The sequence below is a fragment of the Theropithecus gelada genome, chromosome 7b (assembly GCF_003255815.1).
Source record: "Theropithecus gelada isolate Dixy chromosome 7b, Tgel_1.0, whole genome shotgun sequence".
NCBI lineage: Eukaryota > Metazoa > Chordata > Mammalia > Primates > Cercopithecidae > Theropithecus > Theropithecus gelada.
In genome coordinates this window covers 78394216-78400215 of record NC_037675.1, presented here as the reverse complement: position 1 = coordinate 78400215, position 6000 = coordinate 78394216, and positions in this window count along the sequence as shown.

Sequence of the window (6000 nt, the reverse complement as noted above, 5' to 3'; positions counted from 1 at the left end):
CATGAACTACCTGACAGGTGGTGCTAACATGAACTACCTGAAGACCCCTGGCAGACAGGCGGGACCTCTGCTCGCAGCCAGCAGGGGGCGCGCACACATTGTTTTGCAGTGGGCTCACCTCCCCAGGCCCCCTTCCCAATCCTCCTGTCCCGACCAGTGGTGTGTTAGACAGAAAGGGCCCTCCCTCAACCAGCCTGTTTTATGGAGGCTTCAAATTATGCAGTCTTCCACAGCAGGCAGCCCTCTGGGACGTGTGGCTCCTACACCAGGCGCTGTGCTAGGCCCTTGACACACATTATCTCATTTAATCATCTGAGGTATTGATATCAATTTTACAAATGAGACTACTAACGTGCGATTTTTACCCATTTTACAAATGAGAATACTGAGGCTTGGGGTTGTTCAGGGACTCGTCCCCCTTACCCTTGAGGTCTCGCCTCTTCGGGGTGGTGGGACCCTAAGTCCTGGCAGAGGCCTGAGCTTCTGGGGAGGGCCAGATGGGAAAGAACAGTTCTCAGAAGAGGAATGGCTCCTGCCCGCGTTCTTCCCTAGTTCCTGCCTCCTCATGGTTTCTCTCTGTTTCCCAGAGCTCTGGGCGGGCACCTTGAGCAGGCCTGCCAGCTCCATGCTGTGCCACAGGGCACCCAGGGACACTCTCCTGGTGTCAATTCCAGACACCTGGCACACACTGGGGAGTGTCCTGGGCAGTATCATTGGTAGTGGGAGGAGAGAAGGCTTCCCAGCATGTCACGGTAGGGCCAACTAGCCCACCCTCTTTGCCATTTTACATGCGAGGAAACTGGCCCAGAGGGGAGACCCCTGGCCCGGGGTCCCTCAGCTTGTCACGGCAGAGCCAGGGCTGCAACCCAGCTCTCTGGATTGCCAGTGTTTCTTCAGGTGCTAGCAGATCATGTTCTCTGAGGCCTGTAATTGCCTCCTTCCTCACAGCCAGCTCTCACCCCACCCCTGCCATGTGCCATAGGCAATCCTGCCCATGCTGCCCTGGGCCTGGCCCCCTACCCCTCTTCCGGGGACCCTTTGCCGTCCTGAGTTAGAACCACTTGTTCTCTTTAGTCTGTAGCAAGTGCGTCTGTCTGTTCCTGGGTGAGTTGCTCCATCTCCCCAGCTGATCTCTGAAACGAGTGCCAAGGGGTAGGGCAGTACAATGGACGGGGCACCGGGCTTGACTTTGAACCTGACCGGGCCTCTAACCTGCTGTGTGACTGAGGGAGGTCAGTCCTCCAGAGCCCTCTCTGGGCTTCTATTTACCCTCCTGGTCTGGGTCTGGGCTGTTTGGATACTGTCCATGGAGTCTCTGACTCAAGGCAGAGTGGACAGGGCCCTACTCCTGCCCTAGATTAAACAGCAGCAGTCTCACTTTTTTTCTTTCTTAAATACTTGGGCTTTTGTGGGGGGCGGAGGGAGTTGGAGTTCTGAGGCACACAAGTTTAAAGGCCATTCTGAGGTCCTTTCTACTCTGATCTTGCTCTCCGTATCTCTCACCCCAACCCACTATTAGCCAGGAGGTATATGGCATCTTACATAAAGTATTCTCAGTAAAGATTTGGTGAATAGACTTGAGGTGGCTTATGACTGTAATCCCAGCATTTTGGGAGGCTGAGGCGGGTGGATCACCTGAGGTCGGGGTTTGAGACCAGCCTGGCCAACGTGGTGAAACCCTGTCTCTACTAAAAATTAGCCAGGCGTGGTGGTGCACGCCTGTAGTCCCAGCTACTTGGGAGGCTGAGGCAGGAGAATTACTTGAGCCTGGGAGGCGGAGGTTGCAGTGAGATGAGATCACGCCACTTCACTCCAGCCTGGGCGAAAGAGCGAAACTCTGTCTCCAAAAAAAGGAAAGAATTGAGCATTGAAGCAGGGCTGTGCTGAACCCAGCTGAACAGGGGCAAGCAGGAAAGGAGACCCTGGAACAAGCTTCTAAGGCGAAGGCAGCCTTTGAGAAGGCGGCTGAGGCTGCCTTGAGTTTGTGGCTTCTGCTCCCCATCTTCTCCACGTTCCTTCCTGGCTCGCCCCTGAAGCGAGCCACCGCCTCTTCCACGCCCTGCTGTGGGTGCCACAATGTCCTTGCACAAACCCTGCCCTGTCCCCTGCTGCCAGGGCCGCCCACATGGCTGGACAGACATGAGTCTGGCAGACACTGGTGTGGCTGAGCTCTCCTGGAACGAGGTTTGAAAGGGCCGTGGGGCTGGCAGGGAGCAAAACTCCATGGCCTGGTCAGCTGGCCAAAAGCCAGGCAGCCCCCAGAGGCAGCCCCACCCGAGCTGGAGAGGTCTGCTGGGCTTCTCTAGGCCTCTCAGGGAGGACGGACTTGGTGTGCTTGTGGCAAGTCAAAGGCCCTCCTTTATGTTCTATGGGTATGATGGTTCTGCTTTCAAATCTTGCCTCCTCCTGGAGCTACAAATTATACTCTAGAGGCTGGGCGCAGTGGCTCACGCCTGTAATCTCAGCACTTTGGGAGGATGAGGTGGGTGGATCACTTGAGGCCAGGAGTTCGAGACCAGCCTGGCCAACATAGCAAAATCCCGTCTCTACTAAAAATACAAAAATTAGCCGGGTGTAGTGTCACACGCCTGTAATCCCAGCTACTTGGGAGTCTGAGGCACAACAGTCGCTTGAGCCTGGGAGGTGGAGGTTGCAGTGAGCAGAGATTGTGCACTACACTCTAGCCTGGGCGACGACAGAACGAGACTCTGGCTCAAAAAAAAAAAAAAAAATCACACTCTTGCCTTCATCCTGCAGCAGGGCTTCCATGCCCCAGGGTAATTAAGGACCACCCTGATTGTATAAGTGTGGCCACTTACAATTAGAAAAGCCTGTACATGCAATGTCTAATTCTGACCCGGGTAAGAAAAGGCATGAGAAGTAAAAAGGAGAACCATTGTAACAGCCCAGGAAGTTCCATTAGGACATTACTAACATAATGTTTGAATTTCATCGTCTTTGTCATCTTCATCATTCTAGCACTTACCCACTTCTGAACTTCTCTAACCTTTATTACCATCTGCCATGTTCTCTGGACCACTCTTCACAGTCATTCGTGCATTCACCCCAGAACATCTCAGCAGGAAAATCTTTAATCTTTAAGAACCTACTATGTGCCATACCCTGTCAGGCACTTTTTCAATTTTTTTTTTTAAGACGGAGCTTTCCTCTTGTTGCCCAGGCTGGAGTCCAGTGGCATGGTCTCTGCTCACTGCAACCTCCACTTCCCGGGTTCAAGTGATTCTCCTGCCTCAGCCTCCCAAGCAGCTGGGATTACAGGCGCCTGCCACCATGCCTGGCTAATTTTTATAGTTTTAGTAGAGATGGGGTTTCACCATGTTGGCCAAGCTGGTCTAGAACTCCCAACCTCAGGTGATCCACCCACCTCAGCCTCCCAAGGTGCTGGGATTATAGGTGTGAGCCACCTTGCCTGGCCAATTTTATTTTTATTTAGTCAACACAGCAACCCTGGGAAATTGATCGTTAGGATGCTTTTGGCTGTGAGTCACAGAAACCTTGGTTCCACTGGATCAAGCCAGGGGTCCCTCATTGAACAATGAAGGAATTGATGGAAATAGTCCAGATATGGGTGGCTCCAGGGCAGAGTAATCCAGCTGCCGAACTGTGCCACCAGACTAATGTTCTTTCCACATTTCCTTCCATTCTATCATCTTCAGTGTGTTGACTTAGTTCTCTGAATGGCTGCCTTCATCATAGCAAGATGGCTGCTGTAGCCCCAGCCATCATGACTCCAGACACACATACAGCTACAGAAAGACAATTGTTTGGCTGGGCATGGTGCTCATGCTTGTAATCCCAGCATTTTGGGAGGCTGAGGCAGGTGGATTACCTGAGGTCGGGAATTCGAGACCAGCCAGGCCAACATGGTAAAACCCTGTCTCTACTAAAAATACAAAAATTAGGTGGGCAAGGTGGCAGGCGCCTGTAATCCCAGCTACTTGGGAGGCTGAGGCAGAAGAATCGCTTGAGCCCAAGAGGCGGAGGTTGCAGTAAGCTGAGATTGCACCACTGCACTCCAGCCTAGTGAGACCGTGTCTTAAAAAAAAAAAAAAAGACAATTGTTTCTCTCTCTCTCATGTTTTAAGATTGAGAAAATATTTCCTAAAACAAGCCCCCAACCCCCATGTCTTATTCACCAGAACTGGGTCACAGATCCATCCCCGAGCAAAGTGTTAGCAAGGGGAATGGGATGCTAAGATTAGCTCAGACTAATTGGGATTTTCCCCCATGGCATGTGGAACTGAGGGGTGGGGGACTCCTGAAACAAATTCAGGGCACTAAGGAAGAAAGCAGGAGTGACTACTTTTTAGAAATTAACAGTGTCCACCTCATTGGTAATTAATGTTATCTTCATTTTACAGGTGGGAAAACTGAGGCTGAGGCAAAGTAATGACTTAATGGCACACTAGGAGTCCACGTTATGATTTCAACCCAGAAATACTTGATTCCAAAGCCCCAACTCTTTCTACCGCAGGATATACTAAGCACTATTCTATCTCTATTTCTGGATAGAATGCTCCAAGTTTTTGCTGGGACAGGAAGGGTATAAATAGTACATACATACATAAACTTCCATATTATTTTGGTGACAATAAAATTACGTCATAAAAATGTATATTTAGGCATGTTTATTTGACTAGCCTTTATTTAGAGGCTTCTAGATGCATTCGGAATAGAATGGCCCCAGCCTTGAACTTCAGTGAGTTCCCAGTGAGGCAGCTGTGAACAGATAACTACAACTCTTTGTGATAAATGCAGATTGCAATTGAAGCGCAGAGCTGGGAGATGCCAGAGACTATTTTCACAGGAAAGGTAAAAATTGAGCTGGGTTTTGAAGGATGCATAGAAGTTTGCTCAAAAAACAAGAGCGAGAAGACATTCTTTGTAGGTAGAGAAAAGAGCCTTGTAAAGGCATGGGGCTTCAAAGTTCATATTGTGTTTAAGGAACAAGAGGAATTTAATGTGGTTAGAAAGTAATTGAGGAGAAGGAAGAGGCAAAAAGAGGAATCGGAGGCAATTTTCCAGAGGCCTTGTGTTCCAAGGTAAGGAGTTTGTCTTGATCCTGTAAGGCGCCTGGAAGATTTTTATTTATTTATTTATTTATTTATTTATTTATTTATTTTTTGAGATGGAGTCTCGCTCTGTCACCCAGGCTGGAGTGCAGTGGCACGTTCTCGGCTCACTGCAACCTCTGCCTCCTGAGTTCAAGTGATTGAAAAAAAAAACGCATTGTGGTGGCATGCAACTGTAGTCCTAGTTAGTTGGGAGGTTGAGGTGTGAAAATCACCTGAGCCCAGGAGGTTGAAGCTGCAGTGAGCCGTGATTGCACTCCAGCCTGAGCAACAGAGTGAGAATCTGTCTCAAAATAATAATAATAATAATAATAATAATAATAATGATATATAAAATAAAAGCTAGCGTCCATTGAGTACTTATTATATTTTGGGCACTCTGCTAAGTATTCTAAATGCACTATCTTATTTAATTCTTAAAGAAATCTTTTTTTCTTTTTTTTTTTTTGAGACAGAGTCTTGCCCTGTCGCCCAGGCTGGAGTGTAGTGGTACGATCTCAGCTCACTGCAACCTCTGCCTCCTGGGTTCAAGCGATTCTCCTGCCTCAGCCTCCTGAGTGGCTGGAATTACAGGTGCGCACCACCACGCCCAGCTAATTTTTGTATTTTTAGTAGAGACCGGGTTTCACCATGTTGGTCAGTCTGGTCTCAAACTCCTGACCTCGTGATCCGCCCTCTTCGGCCTCCCAAAATGCTAGGATTACAGGCGTGAGCCACCACGCACTGCCTTAAAGCAATGTTGTAAGGCAGGTTTAGGCTAAATTACATGAAATTGCCAATATTTGATGTGTCGAACAATGAAAACAGATGAGGAAGCCTGGAGGTGCAGAAACTTGGCACAGGTCACACAGTCTCAGGAGTCAAGATTCAAACCCAGATCTGTCTGATAAGGCCTCTAGAGTCAGGC